The sequence below is a fragment of the Carassius carassius genome, chromosome 10 (genome assembly GCF_963082965.1).
Source record: "Carassius carassius chromosome 10, fCarCar2.1, whole genome shotgun sequence".
In the NCBI taxonomy this organism is placed as follows: Eukaryota; Metazoa; Chordata; class Actinopteri; order Cypriniformes; family Cyprinidae; genus Carassius; species Carassius carassius.
In genome coordinates this window covers 764,209-780,189 of record NC_081764.1, presented here as the reverse complement: position 1 = coordinate 780,189, position 15,981 = coordinate 764,209, and the positions used below count along the sequence as shown (strand labels likewise).

Below are 15,981 nucleotides of genomic sequence, written 5' to 3'. Positions count from 1 at the left end.
TAGAGAGAGAGAGAGAGAGAGAGAGAGAGAGAGAGAGAGAGAGAGATTGATGTTGATGACGTTGAATACATAATTGGTTGTTACAGTTTAACTCTTACAAAATAAATTGCAGCAAGGCTTTACAATATCCATAAAATATAATCAGATGCAATCAATCGCCTATTTTTAAACCCTTGTTTGCATATTCATCCGACAGCGCCATCCTCTGTTTCCTGTAAGCACAAACACATGGAACAGTGACGTAAAGCGCAGAAAGAGACCGCGTTCTTGTTTGAGCGCGTTCCCGTTCCTTCGTTCGCTGCTCCTGAACACACAAGAACGCGGATCAGAACCCGCGCTGCTCTCAGATGCGAAACTCCGAGTTTTTGTGTCGGGGTCTTTTTGTGAGGTTTACCTCTGACGTCACGGCCCCGCCCACTCGAGCTCCGGTTTGATCACTGCGCGCTGCTGACAGTCCCCGCGAACTCGTGCTCGGTGGCGATTTAACGGCATTAAGCGGCGGCGGGCTGTCGTTTCTCGGCTACCGGAGGGTTATGACTCTAAACATGTTCACCTAACCCATCCTGAGCGGTGGTGATGCGCTCACGAGCTCGTGAGGCGGCCGATTGTCATTTCGACTTAGCTGGCGTTCACTTAGCCGCCACAGGCTAATTAATTAACCCGTGCTTTGAGGTAAATATTGACTCCAAATCACCGGAGACGCTACAAAAACGTCACAGAACGCCGAGCTACAGCGTGGACCAGCGCTGTTTCGTCGTGTTGGCTGAACGTGAGGGATTAACGGGTAAGTGTCGCGTTTAACGCTTTAAATGGAACAGGTATCGATGTGTGTGTCTCTGGTAAAGTCGCCAGTCAAAGGATAACGGTTAATTCTTCACACAAAGTGTTGTTAACGTTACTCTGATTCGTGATTATGAGGAGAACGGTGGTTGATCTAACGTTACTCGATTCGTCGCGTTTTAAATAGAGCTCCCTCTTATTATTAAAACTCCTGCTCATCAGAACAGAGTTAATTCGTTTGAAGCTCCAAGAACGATAAGTAGAATAATTTAATTTTAATGAGTGTGGTGTTTTGTAGTGGAAAGGACGTTTCTTAGAACGTTTGTTTGTTGTTTTTTCGGCAAATGAAGTGTGGAAACATTGACATCAGGGTTGCCAGGTTTTCACAACAAAACCCGTCCAATCGCTTCTCGAAACAAGCCCAGAAATAGACCAGTAGCGTTTAGAGGGGGTCCCCGGTTAAAAATCGTGTTCTGGAGGTAAAATACACGTTTCTGTTAAAATTCGCCTTCCAGAAACTAAATATCACGTTCGTGAAGTCGCTTCAACTCGCGGACGTGAAAAATAACCCGCGCAACGGTGTTAAAGTAACCCGAATCCGCGCGAAAACCGCAGACTTGGCAACACTGATTGACAGCCAATCAGAATCATCGAGCTCGAGCATTTAAAGCGACAGACTAATAAACAGAACATTATCGTTTCTGGTGTGAACGGGCCTAAATACTTATTTTGAGCTTGACTTAAAGTGTAATGCAAGTCCCTGTGAATGGTCACTATGCTTTTAGTATTTACCAGGTTAGCAGGTCCGATGATCATATATCATATAAAGTACTGTGATAATGCCATGTTTTGATTTGGATGTAACCACGACTGTAACACTTTACCTTTGAAGCACCATGGTACATTTGGTAATATCATGTTTTTTTGAGTCAGGGCCTCACCCTGAAATATCAAAATTACAATTAGAAGGTACAGAAAACTTGTGGAAGTTGAAACAGTGCTTACATGTTTTACATCATTTTTAGTATAATTCATCAGATTAAAGAGGTGCTATGTCATCAGTTACCTTTTCTCTAGTTGTTCCAAACCCTTTCTTCTGTTGTTTTGGAGAATCTTGGGAACCGAACAGTTGACGGTAGCCATTGACTTCCATAGTATCTGTTTTCAGTGGCTTCTTTTTAGCGTGTCAAGTTCTTATTTAAACCTATTAATGAAGATGTCAGTATTTACTTTGATAGTGGGTTGAATTTTTTTTCTCTATCCCTTCAATGTTAATTGATCCTCAGCTTTGCATCTTTATGCAAGGATACATTTGGAAGTATTCAGTCTAGATGTCAAGCACAGTTTCCTCTTGTTTTAGAGCTCACGTTTTTTGTTTGCTTGAAGAAATGGAATCAGAATGAATGAACTGAAGCTGTACAGAAGCTAATGAAAGGCTGTTTTGAGTAACGAGATGCTCTGGTTTTCTGTGAGAAGTCTTTGAAATGTTGTGTTTCACCAAGAGCACGATTCAGGAGTCTGTAATTGTGCACAATGCAGCAATCTTCAGTCTTGTAGTGCGCACTTGGTTTAATATTATTTTCCCACTGTAAAAAAAAATCTTTATGTGCAGTGGAAAGGTTCTTCATGGATGCATCCAATGCTAATAAAGAACATTTATTTTTAAGAGTGTAAACGGGGTCTTGAGGAAATTCTTCATTGTGCATGACGTCTGCATGAAGAGTTCTGTGTTTGGATTTGCATGAAAGAAGAAAGACATGTTCAGCGGGTTCAAAATGTTCATGATGGACTTCTGGAGAAGTCTTGAGATGCTTTAGATCCCGTCACAGCAGAAATAGAGTAAAACAACACTGTTTTTTAACATTTCTGTACCCACAGCTTCAGTAATCAGGCTTGTCAGAGCACAGTGTTTCTTGAAAGACTGACCCTACATTGTGATATTTACATGGTTTTGCTCCATGAAAAGCTGAAGATACACACTATGATATTAGAAGAGGTTATGATCTCAGATCAGGTGTGTTGTGTTTAAAGGTGCTTTGAGCTTTAGTCAACACTCAGCTGTCAATCACTCTCAATCCGTGTCCATGTGTTCTTGATGAAAGGAGTTTCTCTAGAAGAGAATAGATCTGATATCCCTCTGATCGGTCTCTTCGATTGAGGCTTGAGGTTTGTGTTTGGCTTTGCATGACATAAAGAAATGATTGGCATTGATTTAAAGCTCCTGGAAGAGTCTCGAGTGTGTTTGTGATTGTCGTCAGTATCATATAAACGGAGATTGTCCTGAGAGGCGACATCCAAGTGTTGTAGTCGAGACGCTCTGTTCCTTTTGTCACTAATACAGTAGATAAGGGGTAGTTGTTTTAGTAAACAAGTGCAGAAATGGGAAAATCAATCTGCTGAATTATTCAGGAGTGCAGAAACACTTAATTATCAGTGTTTGTGTTCGCTGAGGATGAATTCTGCTGCTCCTTTTCTAACAGGAGTTCAACCGTTTCATCCAAATAGTTTTTGGATTCTTATAGTAATCAATGAAATTCACATTATTATTGTGTGTGTGCTGAAATGTCACAACACAGATCATGAGAAAATACTGTTAAATTCAGCATTTTATTTCGTTCTAATGTTGTGTGAAGTGTTTCTGTTTAAATGTATTGTTGCAATGCCTATTGATAAGAAAGATGACTAACAGCACTAAAAACACTGGATGCAATTTTTAAATTGTTTTTATGCCTGGAAAACTCAGAATTAATTTGGATACCAAAGTGTCTGAATTAGACATGCAACAAACATTAAAAATGTCAAATGTTTCCCCACAAATTCATGCATTACATGCACATAAATAACGATTTGATGCATATTGCATGTATTTTACATTGTGAAAGTGGCGTTTATTTGACCAAATTTTATTTTCGATAGCATGGTGAATGTTTGTCAATGAGTGAGAGGCTTCTAATGGATATTTGGTGTTGACCATATCTTCTGTAAGTTTTGGCTTCAATAACATTCCCCAAAACTAGGCAAGAATGTGTTTCAGAAGTCGTATAATCACACTAATTTTCCTGATTGACATGAAAGACCGTTAACATTCATTGTTATTATCGATTCTGCTGCATTGACAGTCAGATGAGAATGAAATTTGAACTGAATAACACTAACTTCGCAACATCAACACTGTTATTGAACTGAACTAAATCAATATTGAACTCTATTGATCTGAACAATGACTCGATTGTCTTCCGTAAAGCTGCTTTGCCACTGATATTGAATGTTTCGTAATTGATTAATTTTGCAATATCATTCTCCTGTTTATTATTTCAAAGCCTGTATCTGTATCTAAAGCACTACAGAAATAAATGTGAATTATTTCGGTACAAATGAAGAGCAATCAACACATTTCAATCTGTTCTGAGGATTTATTCCTCGAGATCATGTAGTAAAGTCTGCATTCTCTGTCTGGGATGTTCTGGAAAATGAATTGTTGTTGGCAAAAGCATGTTTAGCAGTGTTATTGAAATGCACATCTCTGCTGCATCTGTACTTTGGCGTTAACACATTTACAGTTTGCTTGTTGACTGGAAAATAATCACGTCTTGGTAGATTAGTAGTTATATGCACATGCATGTGAAATCTGATTGATGAAACGGGCCTCATGGGTTTCATCTTTCAATAATCAGGCCGGATCTCGAGGTGTGTTTCTAAAGTTGTGCTTTAATTCAAACACGTTAGCATGCATCTGTGCTGCGGACTGTAATGCGCTTTGAAGGCGCAGTCCTCCCACATATGAGATGGCGGGTGTTCGCTCATATTTAGCTGGGAGGGCTGCTGTAATATTAATAAGGAGCCGTTTGTGAACCTGACCGTGCCGTTTGCTCCGGATCCTGAGTGATTGTGCTTGTGTTACTGTGTGTGTGTGTGGTTTCCGATCATCTTGTGCTGGGTTTGCAGCAGCGCTGTGTTTTTTTTTTTTTTTCTTGGGAGATTTGAAGAGCTATTTTTATCCGCCTGCTGGAGCATGGAGCATGTGCTGTGCCTCCTTCCTCTCGCTCGCTCGTCTCATGATGCTTTAGATTCTCCTTCTTCCTCTCTCACGCCTTTCTCCCTCTAATTCCCACTTTTTCTTCTCATCTTGTTCTGTGGTTCCTGTCCTCATTTTGTGTATCCCCCCTCTGTGTTTTCGGCACGACCACCTCCCCGCCGCTTCCCTGTGGATTTCTGCTTGTGATTTATTAATGGTTGCTGGATGGCATTGAGAATCGCTGCTCTTACGGAGGATAACCGTCAGCTATCTGCCTTGAGAAGGGACAGACATGCTGAAAGGACAGACAGTTTTGTGTTTGCAAAACTACATGCTTTCAAAAACTAGGCATTGAAATAAAGTTAAGTTTTCAGTTAGTTGCAAACCACAACAGATGATAAATTTAAGGTGCCATATTTTTAGAATTTTTTAGTTTTTTAGAAATGTAAAAAACATGCAATGTATTCGCTTTATAATATATGTAATGCAGTTACTCCGAGATAACATATTTCAGTCTTTCTACAAAATTGCATGTTATTACCATTTTTTTTGTAATTCATTGTGACGTTTACCAGTACTTCTTGAGTGAAAATGGTAAATCATCTGCATCATGTTTTTAGTGTGTTTGTATTCGTGTTGAATGAGTGCATTATATGAGCGCACGTTTATTTCTATCTCTATAGAAATAGTTTTCACTTTAAATTCGTTTACTAGGTTTGTCATTTATAACAAGTGTTGTTTCTAATGAATGCCACTGTTATTAGTTTGTTATACGTTTTAAATGATTAATTCTTGTTCTGAATACGGTTAAGTTTAAAGGATTTGTTGTGTGTGAGGAACTAAAATACAAAAACTTTCATGTTTGTCCATGAAATGATTTTGTCCACAATTTGGTTGTCTGAGACAAATTTTGAAAACCCCAAAAGATTCCTTTAACCCTTGCAATGTGACTTATCCTATGATGACCATCAAACTGTCTTCGTTTTTCAAGACAAGCTATGATCAGAATTAATGTTAGAGATTTCTTCTAACTCCGACGTCCAATCCTCCGCTCATAATTCATATGATTCGTTGCCTTTGCTGTTTTCAAGTGGGTTTGTAGTGACGTGTGGATGAGTAAATGATGACAGGACGAGACGAGTGTCTGTCCTGTTGCTGGAGACAGACAGTAAAAGCAACAGAAACTGACAGCACAAACACACCTCTCCGGTTTCTATTGATCTGCGATAAAGAGCTACTCTGACCGGGATTCTCTGACCTTCTGTCACAGTCCTTCCTTTACTACACAGATTTCACATGGACGTCAGGAGGTGACCAAACACGGCTCTCAGCACACTGTCAGAAGGTGTTGGGCTCATTAATAAATGAAGACATAAGTGCTCTTTCTTTAACATCAGTAGGTCTGCAGTTGGCTGTAGTGTAGCTATGTGAATAGTTCAGGTCTTGTTCTCCTGTTCCTGGTCTTTCTGTTTCGTCCAGAAGTTTTAGACTGGAATCCAAATGTATGCAAACCAGTGCATTGCGTGTGCATGCTTCTGTTGTACATGCTTAACACATGTTCTTGTTAACAAACCTCAGCACTCAAGTGTGCGATTGAGTTTCCTTCAGTTTTTTTTTTTTCGTGCAACAACGTGAAATTGAGCCTGGTTAGTGTTTGCATTTACATCAGGGTTAATATCAATTATAGGTTAAAATCATTAAGTTATAAATTAACTGAAATAGTGTAAAAAAATATATATTTTTTTCAGCTAGTTGCCAAAGCAAAATTTCTCATTTTTATTTAGTTTAACAATTTAAAAACAAAATCTGTATTACATTTATTAAAAATGTAATTTTATTATTACAACTTAAACTAAAATTAAAATGAAAACAGAAAATATATATATATTTTTAAATCTATTTCAGAATATCAGAATACACTGGTTTATGTACAGCAACTTTAGTGCGTATTTTTGCTCATTTATTCATTTGTATTTTAATATATTATGCATATTTTCTCCTGTGTGTAGCAGCTGACATGTGTAATACTACTGTAATTGTCATAGAAAGTTTTTTTTTTCATTTATATTTCATCATTTGGCAAAACACCAAAGAACACAAGATTTTGGCCATAAACCAAAAATATTTATTCAGAATTAGTTTTTAGTTACTCTAAATCGAGCTTCTCATGGGGATCCTTGGAAGATTTTTAATTCTACTGTTAGTACAGTTTGCAATATTTCATTACTGTTCGTGTTAATTAAGAGAGACATGGATTATTTGTGCATTTTATAGTTAACATTTTAACACAACAGGAACTAGTTTTGCAGCCAGAACATATTTTGTCTAATGCAAATATATTATTTTAACCTATAATCTGAAAGAGTCCCATCAGTTTGTGTGCTTTTGTCTTTAGCACGACGTTTTCATAAGCGTTGAGTTTCTCATCAATGCAGTCAGTCTGAGAGCGAATGAGTGACGGAGATTGGAGGGAGGATGAGTAAATGAGCGCATGCTCTCTCGCTCGGAGTGAGAGAGCAACTGTGCTTCATTCAGAAAAAGCAGGGGGCGTCAGAAACGAGGCGAGGGAGGAAACCAAGCGGAGAGGTGAAGATCAGTCTGTTCTCTGTTAGCGTGGACTGAAATGCGCTCGGCGCTGCCTCAGAGCTGCAAGCAGTGAAGGATGCGCGGAGATCAGCGATAAACCAGCAGATACAGTAAGCCGTGTGTGTGGTGCATGAGCACGCGTGTGCACGCTTGTGAAAACTGTTGCATCTTGAATTCATCTCATTTTCACAGTGATCTTAAATTCACACTGAAAGCGTTGTACTTATGACTAAACCCTCAGGTGCATTATGGGATATGTAGTCAGAAGCTGTGTGACTCTGTACGAGATGGGAGAAAATGGGTCTGAGAGTTTAGAAGAGATGCGCTTTGTTTGTGTAAGGCTGTTTTAAAATGCATTGGCATGTCTATGTGTCTGCATTCAGAAGTGACACACAACCGCAGCTTTGTGGGTTTTGACATCATTCACTGACGTCAGATGAAGCTGATGGAGGTGAATGTTATGCAATCGATTCACCTGGATGATACAAGGATGCATTTCATGCTATACTTTACATGCATGTTGCTGTTAGCCGCATGAACAACAGGCTTCGGTGTGGGTCAGCTGCTCATGCGTGTGCGATCTCTATCGCGAGTGATTCTCCTATACTCACTCGCATATAGAGAGAGAGAGAGAGAGGCGCTGAGTGTCTGCTGAGGTAATGAGGAATTCCCTTCCACCGTGTCCTTGCGTCCTCGTCCCGCGCGCTGGGGGCGGATCGCTACATGAGCGAGGCGTCATTCATGTCAGAGTGGAGGAGATCAGAACACGCAGGACATCAAGAGGACGCATAGCAGGGGAACTTTCTTCAGAAATGTGTCATTTAATATCTAGATGTTTTAGCTATCGTATCATATGTGACCCTGGAGCACAAAACCATCAGTCATAAGGGTCCATTCCTCGAAATTGAGATTTCTACATCATCTGAAAGCTGAATAAATCATCTCTCCATTGATGTGTGGTTTGTTCGGAGGACAATACTTGACTGAGATGCAACTATTTGAAAATCTGGAATCTGAGGGAGCAAAAAAAAATTCTAAATTGAGCAATTCATCATTAAAGTTGTCCAAATTAAGTTCTTAGCAATGCATATTACTAATCAAAAATGACGTTTTGATATGTATAGTAGGAAATTGACAAAATATCATTAAGCACGATAAAGCAAAATGAAACAATAGTGGTATGCATTAATGTGATTATTAAATCGCAAAGGCTATGATTGAATTAAATATTATTGTTTCTTAGTGTAGCGTTGCACTTAGGGCTGGGCGATATCCAAAAAAAAAAGATATCTCGATATTGTCAAAATTTTTACGATATTCGATATATATCTCGATATGTTTGCATTTGCATTTAAATAATAAAAAATAAAACATGATTTTCTTTTGCCCATAAAAAAAAAAAACTATTTAGATTAAACAGCTAATTTAAGCAGTTAAAAAATCTAGACCAAGAGATCACTTACTGCTTTTTATTAAATGAACACATGCAGGCCTATATGTAACTGAAGCAGTGCAAATTAAGTAACAGTTACAGAAAGTGCATTCTTCTTTTTAGTGCATGCAATTCACAATTTAAACTATGCAACTGGGATAAGTATTTTATTTTTTTTTTTTTTAACAAGTTTTTAAGCGAAGAACACAAGTCTGTCAACTGTCTGTGGTTTTAAGAGAAGCTCTGTGGCATGAAACTATGTTCCTACTGACACTAAAAACCCTCTTAGACGGGGAGCTATTTGCTGAAGCACATAGCTATTTCTTAGACTTTTGCATTCTCTCGGTCTATATTATGGAAACTGGTAAACATATCAGTGAAATTCCCCAATAGCAATTCCAAATGGCTATAGCCTATGTTTCTCTATTCAAACATCAGCGGTCGAGTAAGTGCATTTATTTTGCGATCACAAACGCAAACAATACAGTTGAGATCTCATGACAGAACACAGACCGGCTGAACGACGCTTTCATTAGATCGCTCAATTCCAGCTTGTTAGTGTTTTCAGATTATCGGCGGCGGCTCTTCCGCAATGAGGAGTGAGCACGTGCGCATGGTTGCCAGATTGCTTAAAATAAGCAAACACCGGGCAGAAAATGTATCCTTGTAACAGTGGAGCTCTGATTGGGAGATTTAAACTCTTGTTATCTGGCAACCGCTATCATTAAAGCTCTCATAGTAGAGGGGCGTAGAGCAGTCGGCAGTTACAGGTTCCTTTTTTGGACATTCGGCGCGTTCTTTTGGGAAAGTATGCTTGAATTTGAAATATTCGATATTCCCGATATATTCAAATTGTACATCGTCGTCAAAATTATTCAGATATTATCGCTAATATTCGATATATCGCCCAGCCCTAGTTGCACGATATTTGTTTACACGCACACAGCTCCTATTCTAGTGTTTTCAGTGTCTTGGATCTGGGGTTGTTTGACACAATTATAATTTGTAGAGCCCTGCATTTTAGCCCGAGCCCTGACTTTTTTACGCCCCTCGGGCCAATTTTCACTACATAGTTCTGACGTGGACCGGGCCTCGGGCCTGTTTTAGGTTTCTCCTTATTTTTTAGTTTTTAGAGTCGTATGCAAGGATGAAGTTGCCGATCCTGACCCTCCACCTCTTCATTAGATGCACCTTTAGAGAGAAGTGCATCTTTACAGATTATGATTATAATGAAAGAGTTTTTGTTTTTGATTAGTTTTATTTCGTTTAGTAATTTAAAGCTTTCTATAGATATATTTCTCATGTCTTTTGAGGCATGTATTAGTTGAGTTTCAGTTCATTTTTGATCTCCTGTTAAAGACGAGATGGCAGAAAGCGCATCATGTTTGTTTTCTTTATTTTATAAAAGCACAATGTTTTGTGAATATTGAGAGTGCACACTTATAAAAGTAGACCCTTTGCAGTTATGAATGATGAATAACTCTTACCTGTATGAGGAAAAAATGACTGCATATTCAATATTAGTTTTTTTTACTGCAGATGCCGATGCGTTGTAGGGGGGGGCTGATATAAAGCCAATATAATAAAAAAAAAATTATACAATTTTTAAGAAATTTGATGGAATCAAAAATAAATGTGTAAAATAAACACTTTAGATGAAAAAGGTATATTTTTTTTTACAAATAAATATTTAATAAATATATATTAAAAAGTAGGTAAACACTGTAACCAACAGGGCACTCAGTATTCTGGGAAGTTTGTGACCATTAGGGAATCATATTTTTAAAATAAAGCTCATTTTGCACACAGAGATAATGACATGAATATGACAGTGGGCAAATACATAAAGTGCAGCATAATTTGAAATACGTTTAAATCATTTAATTCACACAGACTGACCATCACACAGAGAACACTCGGCTCGGTAAATTTGATAAGTAGTCGGACACCGGCCCGGCTATGACCTAAAACACACACACACTTTCGCACACTCGCACACACACTCACACTGTCTCACTGTCACACTCTCACACACACTCAGACACTCTCGCACACTTGCACATACTCACACTCACACACAGTTGCACACTCACACACTCTCGCACACAGACACTCACACACTCGCACATACTCACACTCACACTGTCACACACACACACAGACACACACACTCTCTCTCACACACTCGCACATACTCACGCTCACACCGTCTCACTGTCACACACACACACTCACACACACACACACACACTCGCACATACTCACACTCGCACATACTCACACACACACACACACACTCGCACACACTCTCACATACTCACTCTGTCTCACTGTCACACACTCACACACACACACACACACACACACACACACACACACACTCGCACATACTCACACTCACACCGTCACACACTCACACACTCGCACACACTCACATACTCACTCTGTCTCACTGTCACACACTCTCTCTCACACACACACACACACACACACACACACATACGCGCACACACTCTCAAACTCGCACCTACTCAAACTCACACTCACATTGTCTCACTGTCACACACTCGCACACTCTCGCACACACACTCTCTCACACACTTTTACACACTTGCACATACTCACTGTCACACTATCACACACACACACACACACAGAGTGATGTGTGTTCTCCTGCAGAACGGCTCCACGCGTGTGCTTCTCCACCTAAGCCTCACACAAACACACGGGTTATTTTTGGACGCCGTGTGCCAGATCAGAGTGTCATCGAGAGAGAAACAAAGAGCGAGCGAATCCTCAGCAGAGATTCCAATAAAGCCAGAGAAATGGAGACGGCACAAAGATGCTCTCCTGAATAAAGTATCTGCATCTATAAATAACACGCAGCGCTCTTACTTCGCCATATTTTCCCTCCTCATCCTGTAACGCTCATGTGATTATTTCATTTTTCAACATGTACAAAGCGGTTATTTGATGATTAATCTGGTTTGCTCATTGATACTTAGATGATTTTTATTTTTTGCATAGTCATACAGCTTCTGATTAAATGGTTTATATAATACATGTATATGTGAATTAGGGCTGTAGCTATTGAATATTTTAGTTATCGAGTATTCTACCAGAAATTCCATCGATTAATCAAGTAATCGGATAAAATGTGTTTTTGCTTAATTAAAGTGCAATATAAATTATGCAAGATAAAATAAGACTCCTGGGTTTTGTTTTTTTACGTTCCACGTGGACGTTTATACGCACACATACGCACAAACACACTTGTATCTTGTTTGGTGATACAAGAGTTTATTGTAATTATTGATCAGAGAGTGAATGAAATACCTGTAAACTATGTGTATTGTTCCCGTGTAGCGTTTGTCCCATGATTTTTAGAGTCCTGGTAAGAAACAATGGCAGGAATTATTGGTTCCACTTAGGGTGGGAATCTACCATGTATTAATTGAGCGTGGGGGGTTTCAGGGGCACTCTCTGATCAATAATTACAATAAACTCTTGTATCACCAAACAGTCTCGGTGTGTGTTTGTGTGTATTAACGTCCATGTTGAACGTGCGGTCCCTCCGTGACCGTCACAGGCCTCTTAAAATGAACTAAGTTTCCTTTTTTAGAATTTTTATTTTATTTTTATTTTTTAAATGCATAGAATGCAATGCATACATCAAAAATAAACATTTAATTATTACCCATTGCTTCTCAGTCTGTACTTGTACTGTGAACAATGACCAGAAAGTTGACAGATGAATTAAGTGCATTTAAGTGCCATTCAGTTGGGGTTTTAAACAAAGCATTTTCTGAGATGCACATTAAACACATAAAACATTAATTTAATTTATCTTTTAATTATTGAAAATTAACGTAACTTTTTGGTAAACAAAGGGGATTAACTATTAAAAATAAAACATGGAAGAAATGTTGTGTGATTAAAACTTAAAAAAAACAATTTTTCTATGTACATTCTGCTGAACAATAGTCTTTAACCAGACTTTTATTTTGACGGGTTGACGTACCTTTACAGCTCTGTGTATGTGATGTGACGCTAGTTTTACTCAAATCAAACGGTCAAATGCTCATGAAGTGACTGTCAGAGCAGTTCTGGAGATGTTGTTCATGTGTTCACGTCTTATTTAGTGAGACAGCAGACGCTGAAATCACCGGAGCATCACGCACGCTTCAGTGTGTGTGATAAAGGAAGACGCGCTTCTGCTCCATTGATTAACAGAGACACGCAGAACATGCAGGATTCATATTTAAATAGTCTGTTCCGGTTTAATATTTACAGATATTAGTCCCTATCGTGATTTGATTTAAGTGCAATGACCTATTTTTGATTAATTCATTCAAAATTTGGCAAACTCTGTGCCATTCCGCGTTTAACTGTAAATTCCGTTTTTATGACTGGATTCTGCGATTCCCTCCGCGTTTTCTGCATCGCGGAAATCATAGGGCCCTAGTTGGGGCCAGCTCTATCTTGCAATGGACACACACCACGACGTTCTCTTTACGTTTGCCCACGCCTCAAATCAAAACACTGCTGACTCCTTGCAGTATGCGAATTCGGACGCAGTGCTTGTCTCCTTCCGCTTTGTGGGTGACGTAAACGTGTTGTGTCACATTAAAGAAAATCACTGCCAAAGAACCTGACGTGAGATTTAAAATAAATTAAAAGAGGCTTCGAGGCAGAGGAATTTGCCTCGATCATTTTTTGTAATCGAGTTACTCGAGGAATCGTTTCAGCCCTAATGTGAATGTTATAATTGGTGTTTGTTTAGTGATGTGAAAACCTCAAGCATTAAATCAGGTTGTGCAACAAAAAAACCCGTGATTTATCAGTTCACAAAGGCTGAGAAGTTTATTAAATATAAACACAGAGCATGTTTTATGTGGCACTGTGTTTATTTAAACTCATACAGCTCATGATTCTGTCTCGTTTCGCTGGCCTTGATAAACAGAAAAATATTAGTATTGTAGTTTTTTAGTTGTACTGTAAAATAATATAATAATAATAATTTTAATTTGTTTTCTTTTAACAGTAAAATATCACAATAGTATTCATTAATATTTTAATATTTATTATTTTTATTATTAATATTATTGTTTTTTAGTTGTGTTGTAAAATAAAATTATAACATTTTTATTACATTTTATTTTACAGTGAAATCACAATAGTATTGTTTAATCTTTTTATTTATATTAATCTTTTTTGTGCAATTTTTCAGTTGTACTGTTAAATAAACTTATAATAAAATGAATCCTATATACTCTTATTTTAATTTAGATTATCACAATAGTATTATTTAATATTATTTTTTTATAGTTTTTTTTCATTATTCTTTTAAAATAGTACAGTAAAATATTACAATAGTATTATTTCATTTCAAATGTCTTTTTTTATTATTATTAGTCATTTTGACTAATAAAGCGCCACAAATTTGGAGCTTTGTTCAACATTGCATTTGAAAAAATTTTAACAGATAAATTGCAAAAAAATATACAAATATTAGGATTTTTTAAAAAATGTATTTTTCCCCAAATTGTAATACAAAAAAAATCTATTAGCATTTTTTCATGTGTTTTCCCCTCATATATTTCCTTGTGCCTCTCTAGCACTAAGTATTATTACAAATTAATTGCATACATTTGTTGACTAGTTGGTAAGTTGCCTGAACAGCTAGTTAGTTTTATGTCTAGTAAATTGCACACTGTATAGTTATTCACCTGACGTTCACGGAGTTCATATTTTGCCGTGTTTTCACTTCTCTGAACATCCTGCAGATTCTCCTAAATGTGTGAAAGCCGTGTGTCTCTGTCCTCATGAATATTAATGAGGAGATGATGTTTTGAGTGACGCGCAGAACAGCTGACAGATCGTGAAGAACCGAGTCGCTCGACATATTGCTCATGACTCACGCACCTTCTGACAACGACGCGCAAGCTGTCCGATCGCCGAGTCAACATGTTCCCCGAAAACAAATATTTAGCCTTTTGTTATCTTGTTATCGAGCTGTGACAGAAATGAGCGTGTCTCAATTAGCTCAATAGAGCAGTCTGGAGTCACATTTACACAATCTAGTCCATTTATAGCAGTCATTACGATAAATGACCGATCTGCTGAACGAGTCTGATTCACTGGAGAAGGTGTTGGAATCCAGAGAGTGTGAATACTAGATCTAGAATGCTGTTCAAAATCATAAATTGATCTAGAAGATGAGATGAGCATTAAGTAAACTCGTATTGTAGTTTAGGATCATTGCTGGTGTGTAGCAGGTTTGGTTGAGTTTTTGGCTTGACACCTCACATCCTCATTGGCTCTAAACCGTCAGATCTGTTGCAGAACGACAGATAGTTCTGAATGTTAAGTTAATTCTATTGTAGGTCTACACAGCTTGGGGAAAATGTAATCGATTTTTCTAATAAAAAAAAAAAATCTGTGCTTTTATGTTAGGCTTACTTAATTTGACTATGTTTTTATATATAAATTAGTTTTAATATAATAATAATGTTAGTAATAATGTTAGTAATAATTATAGTAACGATATTTTATTAAATAAAAAACACTGAATCATAAAAAATATGTATTATAAATTTCTTTGAATACATTTATATAAAAAACAGCATTTATTTAAATTCGAAATATTTTCTATTACTAAATTAAATAATAATTACATAAATAATATATTATTTTAATAATAAAAGTATATCTGTCATATATAAAATCTATTTCCAGTATTATTTAAATCAGAGGCACTATTTGAACGTCCTAGTATTTTCATACTTATGATCCTCTTGTTATATAGAATTAAGAATATTCAATGTTTTGCCATGTCCTAGTTAAAAATCTTCAGTCTTTGTGAGGAAAAGAGTGGTGTTAAAGGCGATCGTATCAGCACAAGCTCTAGTGGTCAGCAGCGAAGTGTTGTCTGGACACTCATGCGGTCAGATTAGTGCTGGTTTGAGTCTGGCACATGAATCTCTGTGTAAAACGGTTGTTTGAAGGTCTTGCTGCTGTCTCTCTCTCTCGGCTGAAGCAGCAGGAGGATGGATGAAAATAGACGTGTTTTTCCATAGCGAGAGAGCTGGAGTGTAAGAGTGGGATCCAGTGGTACCTGAGCAGATGGTGCTAAACACGTCACCGAGGGCACCGCTACATCACTGAA

The 15,981-nt window shown here is 37.7% G+C and overlaps 2 protein-coding genes across 2 annotated transcripts in view; one reads left to right on the top strand and one right to left on the bottom strand.

Annotated features, from left to right (window-relative positions):
- Window positions 1-15,981, bottom strand: part of LOC132151479 (PRELI domain containing protein 3B-like) — a 401,075-nt gene that overhangs the window by 46,007 nt on the left and 339,087 nt on the right. The gene's annotated exons all lie outside the window — the stretch shown is intronic.
- LOC132152261 (R3H domain-containing protein 2-like) overlaps window positions 346-15,981 on the top strand; it is a 43,554-nt gene continuing 27,918 nt past the window's right edge. The window contains exon 1 of the mRNA XM_059561072.1: window positions 346-784. The gene's annotated coding sequence lies outside the window, so the exon portion shown is untranslated. The remainder of the gene's footprint in view (window positions 785-15,981) is intronic.